Here is a 23,793-nt window from a genome sequence, read left to right on the forward strand (position 1 = left end):
AGTCTCGTAAGATCCTCTTATAATTTTTCACAATCCTCTTGCAATTTAATAACTTTGTGTAGTCAGCAAATTTAATTACCTCACTAGTTACTCCCATCTCTAGATCTTTTATAAATATGATAAAAAGCAGAGGTCCCAGCACAGACCACTGGAGAACCCCACTATCTGCCCTTCTCCATTGAGAATACTGACCATTTAACCCTACTCTGTTTTCTATCTTTTAACCAGTTTTTAATCCACAATAGGACACTACTTCCTCTCACATGACTCCAATTTCTTCTGGTGTCTTTCATGAGGTACTTTGTCAAACGCCTTTTGAAAAATCAAGATATACAATATCAACCGGCTCACCTTGTCATTGTAGATAATACACTAAAATCTTCTGCTGAGTGTGCAGTAGTAGCCAATAAATCAAAAAGGATGCTAGGAATTATTAAGAAAGGGATGGTGAATAAGACCAAAAATACTATAATGCCTTTGTATTGCTCCATGGTGCATCCACACCTTGAGTATTGCATTCAGTTCTGGTCGCCCTATCTCAAAAAAGATAGAATTAGAAAAGGTTTAAAGAAGAGCAACCAAAATGATAAAGGGGATGGAACTCCTCTCATATGAGGAAAGGCTAAAGAGGTTAGAGCTCTTCAGCTTGGAAAAGAGAAGGATGAGGGGAGATATGATTGAGGCCTACAAAATCCTGAGTGGTGTAGAACAAATAGAAGTAAATCGATTTTTTTTACTATTTCTAAAAGTAGAAAGAGTAGGGAACACTCAAATACTTTTAAGACAAATAGAAGGAAATATTTTTTCTCTCAACAGTTAAGATCTGGAACTCTTTGCCTGAGAGGAGGAGAGCTTGGAGAATTATTTATCTTCCCATTGAGGGGTGACAGGTAGAGTAATGGAGGTCAGACTACTCGGGAAGTCCCTTCCCCACCACTCCTAGGTCTCACAGTTTTCCTGGGACACTGCTTATCGTAATGTCCCAGGTTCGCACAGTATAGACATAGGGCTTGCATTCTTCAATGCCTTTTCTCCTCCTTGAAAATCTAGTATGTTCTATCTGCATGAGAACCTCCTCCGACAGGGTAGCAGCAGGAGGCTAAGGAATGGGTAGGCAAATAGCACCTGACACGGCCGATACACCAGCTTCAGGACCTCACAAACCCACAGATCCTAGCTCCTCCTACAGGGTAGCAGGAGGAGCTAGGATCTGTGGGTTTGTGAGGTCCTGAAGCTGGTGTATCGGCCGTGTCAGGTGCTATTTGCCTACCCATTCCTTAGCCCTCTCTTGAAAACAGATGTCTACTTTCATGCACAGGAAAACCATGTGTGTGGAGTGGAGGAGTGGCCTAGTGGTTAGGGTGGTGGACTTTGATCCTGAGGAACTGAGTTCAATTCCCACTTTAGGTACAGGCAGCTCCCTGTGACTCTGGGCAAGTCACTTAACCCTCCATTGCCCCATGTAAGTCACATTGAGCCTGCCATGAGTGGGAAAGCACAGGGTACAAATGTAACAAAAAACAATGTCATCTAAACTGGTGGGGACATAAGCAGTGGGACGTATACACATGTTTTTTGTATGTTTCCTTTCAGCGCTTGCCCTGAAAGAGACGATAAAGGTGATCTTGACCTGATCAGATACAAAGGTGGAGGGCTGTAGTTCAAAGTTCATTGAAAAATGACATGCAATTTTCAGTACATAAGTCCTGTTGCACCCAGATATTTTCACATACAGGGTGAAAAAGATTTCTAGAAAAGAGAAGAAAATTCCATATAACCTCTCTCCAGTGGAAAGAACAAAAACACAACAAAATAACCATAACATTATCATCAAGCCTGCAGACAAATAAGGTTCTGTAGTGAGAAAAAAAAATCTGGATTTTAACATTTACTCCTGCACCGATTTTTTTAATTAGATTACATTGGTGCATTACTTGCTTTTATTAATTTTTCTGTTGTGGGTGTAGCATGGACGGGGAATGGGAGTAGAAGTATTGTCCAGGTAGTGTGCTGTGCTTAGCAAACTAAAACAGTGTAGGAAGCCAACCAAAATGTTCAGGATGACCAACGTTTATTCTCCAAAGTAATTGCTGATAGAATAACCCAACAAGGGCCGTGTTTTGACAAACACAGTGCTTGTCAGGGGTATCTTTCAAGTCAACAAGCAATGTGTTGTCAGATTCAGATTGTCATGACAGCATGTTTCATTGTGGATCGCTGCCTCAGGTGCAAAGTTGGTAATGGTGCTGTTTGGACAAAGATGGTATTGTCTCTTCCCACAGCAAGGTTGTTAGGCATGTTGAAAGATCAGCTCCACAAAAACATGCTGTCATGACAATCTGAATATGACAACACATTGCTTGCTGACTTGAAAGATACTCCTGCTGAAGACTGTGTTTGTTGGAACATGATCTGTGTTGGGTTATTCTTTCAGCAATTACTTTTTGGAGAATAAACTTTGGTCATCCTGAACATTTTGGTTGGCTTCCTCCACTTTTTTGGTTTGCTTTGTGCAATTGTGTGGATTTCATCAGTACCTTCGTGTTTTTGTTTTCTGCAGTGTGCTGTGATTTCCACACACTACCTGGATAACGCACAGTTAATGAGGAACCACTTACTGCCTCCTAAATAGTGTTTATTTATTAGGTCTGCCATCTCTGTTGCACAGCGGAGCCATGGCCCTTTTACTACCCTGGACAGATTTGCTTTTCCCCTCTAGATACTTCATTACCCCAACCTTGTATCTGCTCATGACAGTTTTACACAGAGCAGCAGCAGGCTCCCCAATTAGAAAGAAACCTAGTAGTCAGTAGATATAGTAATATAGTTTATTAGCATTGATATCTCACCCAAAGATAGTACTACTATTACTTAACATTTCTAAAGCGCTACTAGGGTTACGCAGCGCTGATGGAACAGCACTTCACGACACGTCTACACGACACGTCTACAGCCTTCTGGAGTCCTCTGAAGCCTTTCTTCTGATCTCATACTCCTCAGACTCCCCTTTTTATACTATTTTGGCCCCATTGATTCCAATGGATCCTAGCTTTGTCACCAGGGCTCTTCTTGGCCCTTATCAGCTGATCAGAATGACTTCATCATATTCTCAAGCCCTAAGTATAAACAAGATATGCTCAGAGTGCATCTTGTGAGATGACTTCACAGGTCATTTTGCTCTCTTCAGCTCCCCCCTCCCTTTGGGTATTCTCATCCTATGTACATCTAACCCTCTATCAACTTATATTAGCCAAAACAATTTGCTCATGACTTCTCACAGGTGCCAGTCTCAGGATTGTGGACAAGAGCAAATGCCCCCTCCCTTGCCAGCTCTCAATTACCTCATTTCAGCACTTGCTACAGTGAAATGTAACTGTCAAAGGTGATCTCTGATTTTTACAGGCCTACCTCTGTGGGAACTCATTTCAGCTTGAGCTGCAGTGAAATATATTTTGTATCAAAGATGATTTTTGGATTTCAAGAGGCCTAGCTCTTTAGCCTGAGCCTTTGGCCTGTATTTCACTGAGAGCAAAGGCTAGCATATTTCTACAATAAGTGGTGGTAAGTGGTCCTGCATTAAATTCTCTACAGATACCTCGCGCTAATGGGAGCACAACCTACAATAAAAAATAGTGAGAATGCCCCAAAAGGTGCAGCATAATTTGCAGATAATCACACAGTAAAATCCTGCATTATGCTGCGGTAACTGTAAATTTTAGTGCATTTCAGTGAAAAGGCCCCTAAGTTAGGCCATTTTCATTGCCAGTTCAAGAAAATTATATTTTTAGCATTAAACTGAGAAGCGTGAACTTATATATGACTAATTACAGCAGTAATTTATGATATTGGAAGTCAGCAGGACAGTAGCTCCATCATGTCTGCTTTTTAAAGACAGGAAAAATAAAAAATAAGGATCAGTTATATTTTTTGGCCATGTAATTCTTGGTTTGTGACTCTTTCTCCCCACATTCAGAGAAAAATAAAACTTCAACACAGTAGTTTTCTTTCTTTTTTTTTTTTCTTGCACCATTGGACAAAATTAGTACATGACCATAAATTTGTGAACCTCTACAATCAGGCTCCCTCATATTATTTAAGATGTCTATAGCACTAGTTGGTATATACAACACTGTACAGATACACATTAAGGCAGTGCCTGCTCTATGGAGCTTACAATCTAGTTATGATATACAGATCATACAATTTTTTAGCAATATTTCAACTATTATAGTAAAATGTTTAAAATGAGAAGGGTAAGATTGGAAAGAGTCATGGTTCATGAATTAAAAGCAATCTCAAATAGGTGGGTTTTTAGGTGAGACTTGAATAAAGTCAAACTGGTAATAAATCTCAGGAAAACCATGACTGCATATGATGAAGTGGACTCTGGTCCTCAAAAGCTCATGCCTCAGTCAATTGGTTAGTCTATAAAGGTGGCACCTGCCTCTGTAATTTTTGTTACCCCAGACTAACCCTCCTTTTTACAAAGCCGCGCTAGCAGTTGCTGCATGGCAATGCCGATACTTTAAATGGGCTGTGTCAGCATTACCACATTGGCAGCTGCTAGCGCGGCTTTGTAAAAGGGTAACATGGCTATTCTTTTGAAAGGATTTACCAGATATACTGTAGCTTAGGAAAAATATTGTGGAGTCTGGAACTAGCAATAAAGGTTAAAAATATAACAGAAGCTAGTTTGATAAACGGAGATCATGAGGAAGACAAAGGGGGAGAAGAGGGGAAAGCGCTCGCAAGTAAGAAATCTGAAAATGGGGAGCCAATGTAGTGTCTGAAGAAGAGTAACATAGCTGTAATGTCACTGAAGGAATAGCTGTTTAAAAGGTGGCACCAGAGAAAGAATATGGGAACACTAAACACTGGAGGGCAGGGAGCTAGCTTGAAGAGGATGAAGGTGGAGACAGGATGTCTGATGCTTTGAATAGTGATGGCCTTGGTTCTCACGATTAAGGTTTTTTATTTGACACACAGGCCCCCTTTTTAAAAATAGTAAAGATATCTGCAGTAGGGGATTAAAAAAAAGATTAAGTAAAAATAATTCTGTGTAGGACTTAAATCATTTTGTATATAGAGGATTAATCTTTGATGAAGAAATACTGTTCAAAGGAGGGAACTAATTCTATTAAATAGTTCTTTGTGATGTTAGATTTTCCCCATCCATTCAAGGTACATGCCGTGACTTACATGCTATGTGTCAGGATGCAACAGTGAATTTTTTAAATGTTATTTTATTACAAAACACTGTTAAGAATCTTCAGCAAAAAGAGACCCTAACCTTCTCAACCTAATGTAAATATGCAAAGGAATAGATTCAGTAAATGGTGCCTAAAGATAGGTACTGAGATACAGAGTGCTAAGCACGAAATCTAAAACAGAAGTTCCATGTGGAAGAGCCTGTTACAGAATACTAGCTTGTCTGCATTCTTGTGCCAACTTTGGGTGTGAGCATTTACACCATCCAAAGACAAATGCAGACTGAGCAGTCCAGCAAAGAGAAGAGAGCTATCCATTCTTTTGCACCAAGTGCCACTTGTATATGTTCACTCAGTGCAAAGAGCTCCTGGCTCTCAGAAAATGAACCATACAAACAGTTTCACTGCTCTCAATACAGGACAACTAGTAGGTCCAGGTAGCAACCCAAATGGTGGAGAAAAAAAAAAGACCTCAACACACTGCTCTTGTTCAAAACCACCTGACAAGAACTACAAAACAGCCATCATTGATCAGAAAAAAACTTCACCACAACTATTGGCAATATCAGGAAAAGTGAAAACTATTATTGTAGACCATGCAGGAAAACAAAAAGCAAAATGCTGTACAAAAGCTAGGAACTACCCTTAAGGTAATGTGATATCCTCTCTTACCGAATGGAAAATAAATTTTAACAAATCTTGGAAGCAGACTAGTTGCATTCCATGCATTAGAAAACAGAGAATGAAAACCAAAAAAACTGCCAGCATTGTTAAATTGTGATGTGAAAGAAGCTATTAGAGCCAAAAAAAATCTTTCAAATAATGGAAAGTGGATCCCAGTGAAGAAAACAGGACAAAGCATAAGTAGAAGCACATTAGATGCAAAGCTTCAGTAAGACAGACCAAACAGAATTTGAAAGATGCTTGTCAGAGAGAGGACAACTTTCAGATTTTAAAAATATATTTGAAGCAAAAAGCCTACAAGAAAGTCAGTTGGACTAATGGAGAACTGAGGGGTAAAGAGGTGTTTAGGGAAAGTAAGGCCATACCAGGAAAATGTAAATGAGATTCCTATGCTGGAAACATTCTTTGTGGAGGATGATTCAGAGGAACTGAAGCACATCACAGTGAACCAGAAGTTGTAATAGATTGAACTAAAGAGTAATAATTACCAGGACCAGATGCTATACAATTTAGAGTACCAAAAGAACTAAAAATGAAATTGCAGACTTATTACTAGTCATCTGTAATTTATTCAAATTGGTAATGGTGCTTGAGAATTGGAGGGTGGCCAGTGTTAACCCACATTTTTCAAATGGACTCCAGGGGAGACCTGGGAAATGACAGACAAGTGAGCCTGAAGTTTATAACAGGCAATATGGTAGAAGCTTTCTTGAAAAGCAAAATTACTGGCCATATGGCTAGACAGATTAATGGTGTAGACTCAATGTGGATTTATCAAAAGGAAATCTTGTTTGTCCAATATGTTAGATTTTTTTGAAAGGGTTATTAGACATATAGACCATGGTGAGTAAATAAATATAGTGTATCTGTAATTTCAGAAAGCATCTGATAAAATCCTTCCTGAAAGACTTCTCTGATAGCTAAAAAGTCATGGTATAGGAGGCATTTCTACTACTTGGGAGTAATATTGGATCAAGAACTTTCATTTGAACCACAAGCTACATCTTTAGTAAAGTCGTACTGTTACTTCTTACAACAGTTTTGGGCAGTATGTCCTTTTTAGACATGTCATTTCAAATGACTCTTCTCCTCATATTATTTCTCAATTTGATTACTGTTAATATCATTTATGCCAGTCTTCATCAATACCTCACCTGATGACTTCAATTGGTTCAAAATACAGCAATAAACATTTTTGCACACGCTAAACTCTTAGATCACAATACTCCCCTTCTTTTTCAACATTGGTTACCTATCCAGTTCCATGTTCAATGCAAAATTCTTATACTCATGCATAAGGTTTTGTATTCTGGGACTCCTTATCTCCTTTCTTCAGTTGTCCCCCTTTGCCCCTACGTTTCCTTAATAATCATAGCTTGCACATCCCTTGAGACAACTTGGCATTCTTTCAACTGTGCTAGCTCTCTGGAATTCTTTACCAGTCAATATCTGTTTGGAACCACCTTATCCAAAGTTCAGCTCAGCTGTAAAAACATATTTATTCCAAAAAGCCTTTCCTATTCTGGCTAGCGGTGAGGTCACTTCATGGTTTATAACCCTGATATCTGATGGTTGCTAATTTGTGGTTGTGTGGCTGGAGATTTTTATACCTGCATGTTTGAATGTTTTGTCATGGGGTTGGTAGTTTTTTCCCCCATTATTATTGGATTTCTTTTCCTTTTCATTGTTTTATTGATATGTACACCACCCTTGTAAATGCCTTTCAGGAAAAGCAGTATATCAAATTTAATAAACCATAAACCAGTACCTTGTTGCGGACTGGTAACTAGCTAAAACATGGAGAACAGATAGTAGGGCTAAATGGTCATTTATCTCAATGGAGAAAGGTAAATAGTATGGTCTCTGCTAGGGAATTGTGCTGTTTAATATATCTATAACTTATGTGGAAAACAGAATGATGAGTAAAGTGATGACACAAAATTATTCAAAAGTTGTTAAATGACAAGCTGATTGTGAAAACCACAGAAAGCCCTGTTTAGACTAAGGGATTAGACGTCTAAATGGCATATGAAATGTAATGAGCATAATGCAAAGTGATGCATATAGGGAAAACAATTCAAACTATAGGTACATGATGTTGGGCTCTATATTAGATGAAAGGATTTTGAGGCCATTGTGGATAAAATGTCCTCAGGTCAGAGTGTGATGGTGGTAAAAAAAAAAGCAAATAAAAGTATTAGGAATTGTAAGGAAAGGAATGGAAATTAAAATTCTGATATCATAATAACTTTGTATATTTCCATGGTATGACCATGTGCACTTCTGGTAACCCCATCTCAAAAAGGATATAGTAGAGCAAGAAAAGGTTCCAAGAAGAGCAACCAAAATGATAAAGGAGATGAAAAGACTCCCCTACAAGAAGAAACTATGCAACCCACCCAGGGGTGTGCTGGTAAATTTTTAACAATGGGCTCTCTCTCCATGCATAGCCGGCCCTGAAATTCTTTTTTTTGGGGGGGGGGAATACATGCCTCTCTCTCCCCTCCCTTGTGCGGGCACGCTAGGCATACCTTTGTTGAGCCCCACCAGCCAATAAATGGACTACCACCATTCTCTGCTGCTTGTTTCTGGCTCTGAGCAGCATGATGGAACCTTCTTGTGCTTGCATGAAAAGTCTCAGCCTGATGCTCAGAGTCAGAAACAAGGAGCAGGGAGCAGCAGCAGTCTATTTACTTGGCTAGTGGGGTCAGCATTACTGCCAGCAAAGTAAAAATGAATTCAGGAGGGGGCCCAAGCCCACATTTTGGGAGTCAGTTGTTAAAGTAGCCATGGGAGGCCTACTTTAACAACCAGCTCCCAAAATTCTTAAAAACTTAACAAACGGCTCTCGCGAGCCCGTGAGAGCCTGCTCCAGCACACCACTGAACCCACCATTTCCTGCCTGTTGTACCTGCTGCATGCCAATTTAGTGTTATTTGGTGCTCTCTTGGACAGTGTGAGATCAGATCCTTAGCCATAGGGCCTGCTATGTCAACTGGATCCCTGCTTGGTGGACTGTAGGCCACGTCCATTTGTGACATTATTGGTTGGTATGACCATTTAAACAGGAGCCCAATTATAGAGGCGCCGCACACTGAAAGAAGCATGACTAAGGATCTCTCTAGGGCACTCCTATGAGTGGACTTCGTAGCTCTGGAGGGATTGTTCTGTGTGAATTAAGAAAATGTGTTTTATACCCGTTATTTCTGGCCATGGCTGTTATGGGGACCTTGATAAATTAAGTTTTCAGAGGACATCTCTGTTGCCTTTTGAACAGCGTTGTTTATACTGTTTGTCTCAATGGTACATCTAGAGACCAAGTATTCAAATATTTATTTATTTAGATTTTGCTCACACCTTTTTCAGTAGTAGCTCAGGTACACTGGATATTTGCACTGATTGTCAGGTCAGCAAGAAACAAATCATCTTTGATTTATGATGTGATAGTTCAGGTCTCTGATTTAGTGTTAGTAAATCAGTGTTGTCCTGCTAATTACTCATGGGAACGGTTTTATAGGGAGGGGAGGAGGACCAAATTGGGATTTTAAAAGTCCATTATCACGGAGAATATCCGTTTGAGATTTTCCAAAACAGAAAATACTAATTACATTATACAATGTCTTGTATATTGCCCTCCTGATCTATTATTATCTGTTTTGCTTGATGTTCAATTAGATCTTTCCACTAATTTTGTGAAAACTTGGAATTCAGAGACTTTTTCTAAGAAGGTTGACAATTTGGTGAGTGGGTTTGTCTCTCAGCTGCCATCGGTTAATACTGTTGTTGTGTACTGGAATCTCGTGAGCCCTTGGGTCCAGCTGGAGTGCTGAGGTGAAGGTAGACACCAGCCCCCAGCCGAACAACCCCTAGTCTTCACCTGCGGTGACCGCCGTTCCCCGGGAGTTGAGCCCCCAGGTGCTGGCGGTCAACAGGACTTCCAGAACCAAGGGGTTGGCGGACTGCAGACTGCAGGTGGCGTGGAGGCGGAGATTGAGGTGGACACCCAGCCAAGAGTAGTTGGAATACCAGCAGAAATCAGGGCAGACAGCAAGCAAGAGTATTCAGGATACCAGCAGAAGTCAAGGCAGGCGGCAAGCGAAGAGCAGTCAGGATACCAGCAGACGTCAGGGCAGGCAGCGAGCAGAGAGTAGTCAGGATACCAGCAGAAGTCAGGACCAGGTAGCAATCAGAAGAAACATCAGAAGCACTGCCACTACTCAGGAAACCGAATAGAAGCCGAAGCAAGGAACGACTGGGGGCAGGGCTTTAAATAGTGCAGGAATTAGGCTCAAGCATGTGCAGCTGTCACAAGATGGCTGCCCCCATCAGAGGAGACACCCTATGCCCAAATATGGCCTTCCTTCCTGAAGCTGTCTAACTCCAAGATGGCTGCCACAATCTAAGACACCAAGCTCCAAGATGGCTGCCCTATCCTGGAGAGGCCCACATCCAAGATGGCCGCCCTATCCTCAGATGCCCATATCCTGAATAGTCAGGGGACATGACAGTATCCTCCCCTTAATGCCTCCCCCTCCGCCCTGGGCCTGGTTTAGAGGGGTACCGGTCATGGAAGTCCCATAGCAAGTCAGGAGCATGGATCTGACTTGCTGGTTCCCATGAGTTGTCCTCGGGACCAAAATGCTTCCAGGACAGTACATAAAATACTCTCCCTCGCTGAAACTTAGAGTCTAAGATCTCCTCCACTTCATACTCGGGATCTGGTTCAGACTTGGGAATGCTCTTCCTCTCCTCCAACGTTTCAAGAGGGAAATATGGAAGGCGTTATGCACGCGTAGAGTCCTGGGCAGGCATAGGCGATAAGTGACCGCGCCTATCCGAGACTGCACCGCAAAGGGCCCGATGAATCGAGGGGCGAACTTTTGAGACAGCAGCCGAAGTATCAAGTACTTGGTGTTCAACCAGACCTGACCGGATTGGAAAACCGGTGCGGTTCGTCGTTGCTGGTCAGCAAAATGCTTGTACCTGGCGGCCGCCTGCTGTAACTGTTCTTGGACGCTCTTCCAAGTCCCTCGCATGTTGGAAAGGGTCTGTTGCAGCTGAGGAATGGTCTGGTCTGTGGGAAGTGGAGGAGAAAGCCATGGGTGCCGGCCATACACTATGAAGAAGGGTGACATTTTAGAGGCCGAGTGCAGACTATTATTGTAGGCAAATTCTGCCCAGGGGAGGAGTGGAGACCAGTTGTCCTGACGGTCATTGGTGAAAGCTTGTAGGAAGGCTTTGAGGGTCTGGTTGATCCTTTCCACCACCCCATTGGTCTGGGGATGGTAGGCGGAGGAGTGGCCTAGTAGTTAGGGTGGTGGACTTTGGTCCTGGGGAACTGAGGAACTGAGTTCAATTCCCACTTCAGGAACAGGCAGCTCCTTGTGACTCTGGGCAAGTCACTTAACCCTCCATTGCCCCATGTAAGCCGCATTGAGCCTGCCATGAGTGGGAAAGCGCGGGGTACAAATGTAACAAAAAAAAATGGGTAGTGACCCCCAGGGCAGAACACAAGGCCCTCCAGAACCTAGAGGTGAATTGTGACCCTCGATCACTGATAATCCGGGCTGGTAGTCCATGGATCCGGAAGATGTGCTGGATGAATTGAGACACCAAGGTGGCGGCCGAGGGTAGAGCCTTCAGGGGAACAAAATGCGCCATTCGCAAAAACCGGTCTACCACCACCCAGATCACGGTATGTCCCTGTGAGTGGGGAAGATCTGTGATAAAATCCATAGGAAGTTCCTCCCACGGTTGCCCGGGCACCGGCAGTGGCTGTAGCTTCCCCCACGGTCTTCCTACCGCAGATTTAACCCGGGCACAGGTGGGACAAGACGAGACATAGTGTAGCACATCCTGGGCCATCCGAGGCCATTGATACTGATGGGAAATCAGGTGCAGGGTTTTATGGAAGCCAAAGTGTCCTGCAAAAGCTTAGGAATGGGCCAGTGCATCACTCTTCTCCAATCCCGAAGAGGCACCAACGTCTTCATGGTAGAGGCTGCAGCAAGCATAGTAGGCACGCAGGCTGGATCCAACATTGGATGAGGTTTCTCAGGGTCCTCCGGTGTTTCAAAAGCCCGTGAGAGAGCATCGGCCTGCGTACTCTTGTCCGCGGGCCGGAATTCCAAATGAAAGTGGAACCGAGCAAAGAACTGCGAGCAGCGTGCCTGGCGAGGAGTCAGCCTCTTGGCATCTTGCAAATAGAGCAAGTTCTTGTGATCGGTGATCACGGTAAACATGTGTTCCGCGCCGTACAGCAAGTACCTCCATTCCTGGAGGGCGAGTTTTAAGGCCAGGAGTTCTCTGTCCCCCACCGTGTAGTTCCGCTCCGCGGGAGTGAACTTCTTGGAGAAGAAGCAAGGGAGTCGTTTACCGGTGGGGGAGACTTGAGATAAGACAGCACCGTCCCCCAGTGAGGATGCATCCACCTCCACGAAGAATGATTTACTGGGGTCGGGACTGTGGAGAATAGGAGCGGAGACAAACGCTCTCTTCAAGGTGGAGAAGGCCTCATGAGCTTCAGGTGACCAATTTCGGACATCGGCGCCTTTCCTGGTGAGAGCGGTCAAGGGAGCAGTGACCTGGGAGTAGTGCAGAATAAACTGCCGATAATAGTTTGCAAATCCCAGGAACCGCTGCAGCGCCTTGAGCCCCTGGGGTGCGAGCCAGCCCCGAATAGCCTGCAACTTGTTGGGGTCCATCTGGAGTCCCTCCGGAGAAATAATATACCCGAGGAAGGGTATCACCTGCTGATGGAAGGCGCATTTGCTCAATTTAGCAAACAGCCGGTGTTGCCTTAAACGTTGGAGCACCGTGTGGACACGGGACAGGGGCTCTTGGGGTGAGGCAGAGAAGATCAGGATGTCGTCTAAATAGACTATCACAGAAGAGTATAACAGATCCTACAGCACAAAGTTGATGAAGTCCTGGAAGACTGCAGGGGCATTACACAGTCTGAAAAGCATTACAAGATACTCGAAGTGCCCCTCATGGGTGTTGAATGCGGTCTTCCACTCATCCCCCTGGCAGATGCGGATCAAATTGTAGGCTCCCCGCAGGTTCAACTTAGTGAAGATCTTGGCTCCTTGGAGTCTGTCAAAGAGTTCAGGAATCAGTGGCAAGGGATACCGATTCTTGACTGTAATAGCATTCAGGCCTCGGTAGTCAATACATGGCCTAAGGGATCCGTCATTCTTGCCCACAAAAAAGAACCCTGCCCCTGCAGGGGATGAGGACGGTTGGATAAATTTCTGTAGGTTTTCCTGGATGTGGGCTCACATGGTCTTGGACTCCTCCCGGGAGAGGATGTACAGTCTGCCCCTGGGAGGCATCTTGTCGGGAAGCAAGTAGATGGCACAGTCAAACGGCTGGTGAGGAGGTAAAGTGTCTGCTTCCACCGGGTTTAACACATTGGCGAAATCCTGGTATTCTTCGGGTAACGAGGCCTTACGTGGATGCAGAACACCTGGCAGGGTCGTAAGGACTGGACGGCGAGGTTCCGCATCCCTCAGACAGGCGTTGGCACAGTGACTACCCAAGCTACTGATCTTCCCGTGAACCCAGTCGATGCTGGGGGAGTGACGGCGTAGCCAAGGAAGTCCTAGGACAAGTGGATGAATGGATCTGGGTAGAATCAGAAGCTGAATCTCCTCCCAGTGGCAGTCTCCCACCTGCATTACTACCGGTGGGGTGATCTGAGTAATGGGCTGTGGTAGGATCGTCCCTTGGATGGATGTTACCTGTAGAGCAGGTCGACACGGGCCTATGGGTTGTCCCATTGTTCCAGGAGTTCTGCACTAATAAAGTTTCCCCCTGCTCCTGAGTCCAGCAGGGTCCTGGTGTTCACAACAAATTCCTGCCACCGCAGGATGACTGGAACAGTGATCAAATTATTGGGGAGGGGCGAGGAGTTACCCAAGATCATCCCCCTCACAGGGTCTTGGGGCCAGCGTTTCCCGGCCGAGTGGAGCAGGCTTGAATAAAGTGTCCGGCCTTGCCGCAATACAGGCATAGCTTATTGCGTCGCCGGTGGGCTCTCTCCGCCTCAGTAAGGCGTTGCCGTCCGATCATCATGGGTTCTTCGGAGGACCCTGCCCGAGTACCAGTTTCAGCCTTAGGTGATGGAATTCGTCTGGCACGCAAGGCAGACCTCGGAGGCATCCGCTGTGCGGCCCGCTCCCATGCCCTCTCCTAAAGGCGAGTATCGACCCGAAGGCACAGGGCGATCAAGGCGTCCAGTGAGGCAGGAAGCTCCCAACCTGCCAGTTCATCTTTAATTCGCCCCTGTAGGCCCTGCCAGAAAATGGCAGAGAGGGCCTCCTGGTTCCAGTGGACCTCGGTGGCTAGAGTTCGAAACCGGACAGCATATGTTCCTACAGATCCATCTCCCTGCTGAATCCGCAGCAGTTCGGCTGCGGCCGAAGATGGCCTCCCAGGAACATCAAATACCAGACGAACTGGCGAAGAAATTCTCCCAAATCGGAAAGGGTCCCGTTGCTCACAGAGAGGGGACGCCCAATGCCAGGGCTGGACCAGTAAGTAAGGAAATAATGTAGGCAACCTTCACCCTCTCCGAGGAGAAGGCCCAGGGCTGCATATCAAAGTACATAATACATTGGTTCAGAAACCCCCGGCAATTCGCCGGAGTACCATCGAACCGGGACGGCTCGGGAAACTGGGGTCCAGAAAAAACCTCCGCAGGCCTAGGGCCCGCAGGGGCTGAAGGTTGTTGGGCCTGGAACGTGGCCAGCTGGGAGCAGACATCTCGGAGTGCCCCGGACAGGTTATTTAACTGTTCCTGTTGCTGCTGAAGAACCTGCACCAGGTCCCTCATGTCGGGCTGCGTCGGCGAGCTCATGGCTTCGGCTTACTGTCGTGTACTGGAATCTCGTGAGCCCTTGGGTCCAGCTGGAGTGCTGAGGTGAAGGTAGACACCAACCCCCAGCGGACAGTTGAACAACCCCTAGTCTTCACCTGCGGCGACTGCCGTTCCCTGGGAGTTGAGCCCCCGGGTGCTGGCGGCCAACAGGACTTCCGAAACCAGCCGAGAGTAGTTAGAATACCAGCAGAAGTCAGGGCAGACAGCAAGCAAGAGTATTCAGGATACCAGCAGAAGTCAGGGCAGGCGGCAAGCGAAGAGTAGTCAGGATACCAGCAGAGGTCAAGGCAGGCGGCAGGCAAAGAGTAGTCAGGATACCAGCAGAAGTCAGGGCAGGAAGTGAGCAGAGAGTAGTCAGGATACCAGCAGAAGTCAGGACCAGGTAGCAATCAGAAGAAACATCAGAAGCATTGCCACTACTCAGGAAACCAAATAGAAGCCGAAGCAAGGAAGGACTGGTGGCAGGGCTTTAAATAGTGCAGGAATTAGGCTCAAGCATGTACAGCTGTCACAAGATGGCTGCCTCCATCAGAGGAGATGCCCTACGCCCAAATATGGCCTTCCTTCCTGAAGCTGCCCAATTCCAAGATGGCTGCCACAACCTAAGACACCAAGCTCCAAGATGGCTGCCCTATCCTGGAGATGCCCACCCTATCCTCAGATGCCCATATCCTGAATAGTCAGGGGACATGACATGTGTCAAGAATGGAGTGCTGGCTGCCGGGAATCTGATGTAGCTACTGTAGATGAAGTAGCAGCCGTCTTAAGATTTTTTCATCTGAAGACTTATGCTCCCCTGTAATTGTTAGTGCAGTCAGACTGCCAGCACTGTTCCCTCGAAGCTGATCAGCAGTACTCAACCGCATTGCTGCCAGTGGAGGCTGGTGATTCAATACTGTGTTTTCAAACGCTAGGGTCAGGCAGGTCCTATACAATCCTGCAGAATGTGATAGTGAAACAGCACCCCCCCCCCCCCCCCCCCCCCCGTTAGGATAGTACTTGGAGGACTCCTGCTCAGCTTATAGTTTACAGTTTCAATACCACCCTTACTGACAGGAAGAGCTGAGAGGTGCATAATTTAACAATATGGAAATAGAAAACAACTACAAAAAATATGTGGATAGAGTCAATCATAACAAAGTTCCAAGCAATATTAAAACTTATATATCTTACCAAAGATACAGCTCCTGAGAGAGAAAAACAAATCACTCAATTACCAAAGGCTTGACAGAAGAGCCAGGCTTTAATGGCTATTTTAAACTCCTGCAGTGAGGAGATACTATGGATATGTAATTCCAGGTTGCAGGAGATAATAAATAAAAGGATTATGCCTTATAGTTTCCAGTCATGCTTGTTTGCGACCTAGAAGTGCTAGGTGTGGAATTGTGGAAACAGCCAGCTAATCCAGGGAATCCATCTTAAACGCCTTGAAAGTGGTAACTAGAACCTTATAAATAATCCTTTGCTCTATAGGAAGCCAGTGCTGCCTTTTAAGCAAAGGAGTAACATGATCAAACCTCTTTGCATGGAATAATAATCTAATTGCTGTACTTAGAACTGATTGTGGCTTTTTCAATGTTGAATGTGGAAGACCAGAAAAATTATATTAGAGTAGTCCAATTTTGTAGTGAGAAGGGAAAGACTAAGTTGATAAAAAAATATTGGGGTCAAAAAGATGGCTGACTGAAAGTAATTGTTGAAGAACACAGAAACCAAGCTTATGTAGATGTGAAATCTGTGGCCCAAATGAGCGTTTTGAATCAAGAAAAATACCTAGATATTTGGAAGTGTCAACTGGCATGATACTAGTTCCAAATAGGGAAATTTTACAAGACGGTTGGGGAAGATAGCTGGTAATCCATCATACAACAATTTTTTCCTTATTTATGACCAAGCTACCAATATGTGGTCAAACAACCATCCTACCACAGCATCAAGACACTCATGAAGAAAGACTAAAGACAGAGCGAAAGGATTTATTGGATACACTCCCATAATATCATCTGCATAGAAGTGTACAGATATACCATGTGATTGGATAAGAATAACTAAAGTAATCATGAATAGATTAAATAAAAGAGGAGAAAGAATGGAGCCCTGTGGGACTCCACAGTGTTAAGGGCTGGGTATCAGAAGAGATCTTAGCAGAAGTATCTTTAAACGTTCTATTTGTTAAGAAAGATGAGAACCAACACAATACAGCCCCTGAAATCCTTACTGATAAGTGAGAAAGAAGCAAAGCAGGGTGAACCAAGCCAAAAGCAGCCAAAAAGTCAAGTGACACTGTAAGAATTATGTAATGCCTATCTAAATGTGAGTGAATTTCACGTATGAGAGACTTGCTGACCTGAACATGTATACCCTGGAGGAAAGGAGAAACGGGTGATATGATATAAATATTTGAAAGGTATTAACCCGCAAATGAACCTGTTCCAGAGACAGGAAGGTGGTAGACCTAGAGGACATGAAATGAACTGAAGGGGGGGCAGACTCAAGAAAAATGCCAGGAAGTATTTTTTTACGGAGGGAGTGGTGGATACTTGGAATGCCCTCCCACGGGAGGTGGTGGAGATGAAAATGGTAACGGAATTCAAAAATGCGTGGGATAAACATAAAGGAATCTTGCTCAGAAGGAATAGAAGCTTAGCAGAGAGTGGGTTGCAGCACCGGTGGTTGGGAGGCAGGGCTAGTGGTTGGGAGGCAGGGCTAGTGGTTGGGAGGAGGGGCTAGTACTGGGCAGACTTCTACGGTCTGTGCCCTGAAAATGGTAGATACAAATCAAGGTTAGGTATACATATAAAGTAGCACATATATGTATATCTTGTTGGGCAGACTGGATGGACTGTACAGGTCTTTTTCTGCCATCACCTACTATGTTACTATGTAACGCAGTCAGAACTGTCTCGTACTGAAATGTGGTCTAAAACCTGATCACCTTGGATGCAATGCTAATGATTTGTCAACAAAAGATACTGTAGTAGATTTTATTTAATTTACAAAGACACATAGGACCCTACAGTGGGAATTCTATAAACTGGTGCCTCATTTTATATGCCAGAAAGGGGTGTGCTTAGCGCCATTTCTATATTAGCATAAAGCTATATCGGTGCGCCTAACGTTAGGTATGCCTGCTTATAGCAGGTCAATGGCTGGCATTAAGTGGGCTTCCCTAAGTATGCCATGTAATGTGTGCAACTGATCGTATTCTTGAAGTTGCACATGCCCTATCCATGTGTATGACCCCTGACACTTGAACTCTTACCCCTGGATTCCATGTAGCGCACCTAGGGCCCTGTTTCCTAAGCTGCATTGTTAGCATTTTAAACATGCACTAACCATGTATGCACATTGACCATATACATGCCTACAATATCTATATAGACGCTTACACAGTTAGTATGCATACTACTTGTAGGTGCGTTAAAAAGGCTAACACAGTAAACAGGGCCCCTAGAGTTATGCACAATTCCGTACATAAATCTATGTGTATTTTATAATTACATGCGTAGATGAATTGTTTTAACAAGCTGTAAAATGTTAACAGCTCTTAACAAGCAATAATGAGCACTAACTGACAAAAATTAAAATCTATGCGTGTACATTGCTAATTCTGTAATGTACTGTGCCTAAATTCTAACACATGCAGGCAAAAATGGAGTTTCATGGGCATTCTAAAATCTACGCATGTTGTTATAGAATATGGGCTAGTGCGTGTAAATCTATGTGCAGAGATTTACACCAGCTTTTCATCAGCATAAATGGACATACATAGATTTTAAGCATGAACTACACTTAAGCATATTCTAAATACCACGCATAGATTTATGCATGGTATTTAGAATACACTTACATGTAATTGTCTAATGCACATTAATTTTAGGTGCCATATATAAAATCTGGCCCTTACGGCTGGATTCTGTATATGGCATCTAAAATGTAGGCACGTTGGAATAACACACACAGCGCATTCTATAAAGAGCATCTACAGGAAGACGCGGGGGAATGCATGTACATTTAGATGCACCACTGAAAACCTGGTGTAAAATGCCTGTGCCTAAATGTATGCGTGTTCCCCTGAATTCTGTAACAATGGGCGTAAATTTGATTGATGCCCCCAACATGCCTACACTGCTGTCATGGTCGTGCCCCCTGTTCAGCTACATGTGTTGGAATTTACGCGTGCCTCTTTTTAGAATATCCCTAAAAACGAAGAGTGCATAAATTCCAATTATAGCTAATTAGTGATACTTGGTTGTTATCGGCCAACTTTCATGACTAATTGGTTCATTACTCAATTGGCCCCATGCACAATTTAGCACACACTACTTGTTGCACCTTATACGGAATTCGGCCCTTGGCGATTAGGTGCACTGCCTAGCACTTTGGTGCGTAACGGCCAAATACTGGAACAGTCACATGTGTAAGTACTATAAACTAGGTGCACCTGCATTTAGGTGTCAGTTTATAAAATTGCTTTTCATGTACCCTGATAAAATAGGTTGCAAATAGGCACCCTTTTGCCTTCTTAATCCAAGCATCCAGTTATGAATTTACCTCTAGATTTGTAATATACTGAAGTTAAAAGTAAATAAATAACAAAATACTGAAAATAAATATAATTTACATATTACATTAGTTCAGTTTCCAGTTCCATGGTCAGATCTCCTTGGCTGCTGAATTTTTTCATTAGCTTTCCTAAGATATCCACCTCCCTATAGGTAGCTGAGACTGGTTTGCTCTTCATGAGGTGTTGATACAGCAACATCCAACATTCTTTCTGCTATCACAATGCATTTTCCAGAGCTCTTCCATCTGGATTACTTGAACATTAGCTGTGAGGCGTTTGACTTCTCTCTGTAAAACATTGTAGACACTCAAGAGTAGCTGGCACTTTCAGAGCTGTTGAACAATGTTTCTCTCATGTTAAACTGTAGCCAATAAATTATTAATAAATTAAGCAGCTGAATATTCTTTTTAATCCTGGAGGTAGGGCTTCAAGGTAGGATCCTGAAATTTAATTAAAAATTGTTACTCAATGTATTTTTCCACAAGACCATGAAGTTGTTAGAATTTCAACACACGTTTCTCCATCATCAGGGAATAAGGCAAATGTTAAGAGGCAAATTTAGGATTGTTACTACCTTTACTCTGATTTGCATGTCTGAAATGTAGCTAATCTGCAAACTTTTTCTTTACCGCCTTGCTAAAAATGTCTTTCCTAACAAGATTGTACGTTGACATGAAAATTATACGGTAGTTATAAAAAAATTTTGCAAAAATGATAGTAACAGTAAAAAAATTAGGTTAAAATCATCAATGAAACTTTTTGTTCAATAACTACAATACACTACTGTAACTTCACTTAACTGTAAATTGTAAGCCACTTTGAACCGAAACTTGTTTTTGGATAGTAGTGGGATACAAGAATAAATAAATTAAAATATTATTACAACATCTTATTTTTGGCTTTGGCACCTACTGATTTTCATTCAGTGCACCAAGCTCTGATTTACTGATTTACTGTAATCTACTGCTGTTTGCTATGCCAGTATCTACTATGATGGCACTTCAATGAATTTAGAAATGGACAGTTAACAGGTTTGCCTCATTATGAACATATATCTTTTCATGCCCTTACACTGCCCTTACAATTATTTGGCATGTCAAATTTAGTGCTTTGTTTGATTTTTCAGGCACTGTCACATGATGTGCCTAAATATTTTACTGAGGGGTCCTTTTACCAAGCTGCGGGAAAAAGGGCCCTGCGGTAGTAGCGTGGGCCTTTTCTCACGCGCCAGGGCCCTTGTTACCGCAGTGAGTAAAAAGCCCCCAGACACACATGGCCATGTGGTAAGAGAACACTTACCCTGTGGCCATGTGATGGGGAGCCCTTACCGACACCCATTGAGGTGGCAATAAGGGCTCCCGCATTAACCCGGCAGTAACCAGGCAGTGCATGGTGATGCCCGGTTACCACCGGGTTAACATCACGCAAGCCATTTCTGGGGGTTTTCTTTTTCCTCCAGAAATGGCGAGTGCTCGGGCAGGACTACCGCCAGCGGGCATGTTGGGTCAGCGATAGTCCCAGAAGAGTGAGCGGTAAGCCCAAGTTGGGCTTACTGCTGCACCGTAAAATGGCCCCCAAGTCTTTTATAACTTAAGTTGCTGGAAGAGATCTTCAATCTCAAACTGTCAGACTGTTATTCTTTTGCTATCAGTGGTTCATTTGAATGGAATCAATTATAAGCTTGAGTTAAGAAAAATGACAAATTACTGAAGTTTCAGAAACCAAATTTTAAAAATACTTTGTCTTACAGCATTTGGCAACAGTTTTATACATTAGTGAACCAGAACTGGATTTAGTATTATCTTTGCACTTTGCACCTACATACCATCTTGATTCTATAATCTTGAGTGTCCATTTTGCACAGCATGTACAATTACGCATGTAGGTTATAGAATACTGTGTAACTTGTTAAATTAGATTTAATTGGGGTTAATCAATAATTGGCTATAATAGGTATCGATCAGGGTCATAACTAAGGGTGGGCAAGAGGGGCAACTGGTTTGAAGATGAGAAGAGAGAAGGGATCGTAGATTTAGATCTCGCTTTTTGCAGTTGTAGCTCAAGGTGAGTTACATTCAGAACTTACTTGAGGCAATTTCAGGTTAAGCAGTTTACCCAAGATCAAAAGGAGACAAGAGTAGAATTTGAATCAGGCTTCCTGGTTTTTAAGCTCATTGCTCTAGCCTTCAGGCTCCTCCTCCACTTCAGTGAAGGCTGGGGATATGAATAGAACACGTGAAGAGAGAGAGGAGGTAAGGTCAGGCTGGAGATAAGGGGCACAAATATGCTTCCTTGCTTTGGTGTTGGCTGTAATGCTCCCAGGTCAGGGAACCCTGCCAACATGATACATAGGGCTTGCAAATCCTAGAACAATATTCCCATGCTTGGGAGATTGATTCCAGGGTTCCAGAATCTTATCTTGTGCTCTAGAAACCCTATAAATAGGATGCACAGATTTGAAAGCCCCCAAACCAATACTATATGCTGGATGGTCAGTTCCCAGAATCCCTGCACCAGGTATGTTGATTATAGAACTCCCTGGTCTGGATGCCAGCTTATCGGTCTGTAATTTCCCGGATCACCCCTGGAACACTTTTTAAAAATCGGCGTCACATTGGCCACTCTCCAATCTCCAGGCCCTACAGATGATTTTAAAGATAGGTTACATATTATTAATTGCAGATCAGCAATTTTATACTTCAGTTCTTTGAGTATCCTTGGATGTATGCCATCCGGTCCACGTGATTTACTACTGTTTAACTTGCCGATTTGGCTCAGTACGTCTTCCAGGTTCACTGAGATTTCTTTCAGTTGCTCCGCATCATCATCCTTGAACAGGGCTTCTAAACATATGCTTGGGAGGGCCTTTGGTAGGTGGGAGGGCTGGAGCTTGTGGTTGGGGGGGGGGGGGGGGGGAGAGAATGGTTGTGCTGTGTGTGTGTGTGTGGTGGGGGGGGGTGATGGTGTTTCCGTTTCAGCCAAAAATGCACTAGTATTTTTGGCCAAAACCAAACCATGGCTGAACCTGGATTTCGGGCCCATTTCAGTACAAAGTCGAAACCAAAACTGAAATTCGGTTGGTCTCTAATATCCATTTGTTTTTTTTTATACATTTATTATTTTAACAATTTGTGTGTCATATCTAATGTTCTTAAACCCAGTTTCCATATTTTTTTATTTTTTTTAAATATAATCTCTCTATATAAAACGCACCTCCAACGTTCGAATGAAGCCTCTGTTAGCCAAAAGTGAAGGGGGTGAGATCGCATTGTGTCTGCCCCGCCCACGCGTCAAACGTGATGACGTCGAGGGCGGAGCAATGACACTCATCCAATCGCAACGCTCGGCAGCGAAGCGTCAGGGAAGGAGGCGGCGCTCTCAACGTCTAGCCTTCCCTTCGCTGTGTTCCGCCTTCTTCTGACGTCAAGGATGACGTCAAAAGAAGGCGGAACACAGCGAAGGGAAACCTAGACGTCGGGAGCGCCGCCTCCTTCCCTGACGCTTCGCTGCCGGAACCACGGAGGTACATTTAAAAACAAGAAAAAAAAAATAAAACCATGTTGGGGGGAGCGAAGAGGGTGGCCACAAAAGAAAAACAATGGGAGCGGGAAGGCAGGGGAGAAACGACACCATGGATGCGAAGGGGGGGGGGGGGGAAGAAGAGGGCGGCCCAGGCTGGGACATGGGAGAGAGAGGAGCATGGATGCAAGGGGGGGTCATGGAAGGGAGACAGGGGACTTGCTGGAAAAGGATGAATGGAGGCGGCAGGGGACAGAGGAGCATGGATGGCCATGGATTGGGAGGGCAGGGCTCAGGGAGACAGGGGACTTGCTGGAAAAGGATGAATGGAGGCGGCAGGGGACAGAGGAGCATGGATGGCCATGGATTGGGAGGGCAGGGCTCAGGGAGAGAGGGCAATTGCTGGAAAGGGATGAATGGAGGGGGCAGGGGACAGAGGAGCATGGATGGGCATGGATTGGGAGGGCAGGACTCAGGGAGAGAGGGAAATTGCTGGATAGGGATGAATAGAGGGGACAGATGGGCATGGATGGATATAGATTGCAGGGCAGGCCTCAGGGAGACAGGGCAATTGCTGGATAGGGAAAAATGGAGGGGCCAGGTGACAGATGAGCATGGATGGGCATGGATTGGAAGGGCAGGACTCAGGGAGACGGGAATTGCTGAATAGGGATGAATGGAGGGGACAGATGGCCATGGATGGATATGGATTGCAGGGCAGGCCTCAGGCAGAGAGGGGAAATGCTGATAGGGAAAAATGGAGGGGCCAGGTGACAGATGAGCATGGATGGGCATGGATTGGAAGGGCAGGACTCAGGGAGAGGGGAATTGCTGGATAGGGATGAATGGAGGGCACAGATGGGCATGGATGCATATGGATTGCAGGGCAGGCCTCAGGCAGAGAGGGGAATTGCTGGATAGGGATGAATGGAGGG

The 23,793-nt window shown here is 44.3% G+C and overlaps 1 protein-coding gene across 3 annotated transcripts in view; it reads right to left on the bottom strand.

Annotated features, from left to right (window-relative positions):
- Positions 1-23,793, bottom strand: part of HBEGF (heparin binding EGF like growth factor) — a 377,197-nt gene that overhangs the window by 18,349 nt on the left and 335,055 nt on the right. The window contains exon 6 of one of the 3 annotated variants that reach the window (XM_030211646.1): positions 18,644-19,626. The exons of 1 other annotated variant lie outside the window; for it this stretch is intronic. The gene's annotated coding sequence lies outside the window, so the exon portion shown is untranslated. Of the gene's footprint in view, positions 1-18,643; positions 19,780-23,793 lie in introns of those variants that run through there. One more of the 3 variants, XM_030211645.1, reaches the window with a different exon arrangement.

The sequence above is a fragment of the Microcaecilia unicolor genome, chromosome 8 (genome assembly GCF_901765095.1).
Source record: "Microcaecilia unicolor chromosome 8, aMicUni1.1, whole genome shotgun sequence".
NCBI classification, from domain to species: domain Eukaryota; kingdom Metazoa; phylum Chordata; class Amphibia; order Gymnophiona; family Siphonopidae; genus Microcaecilia; species Microcaecilia unicolor.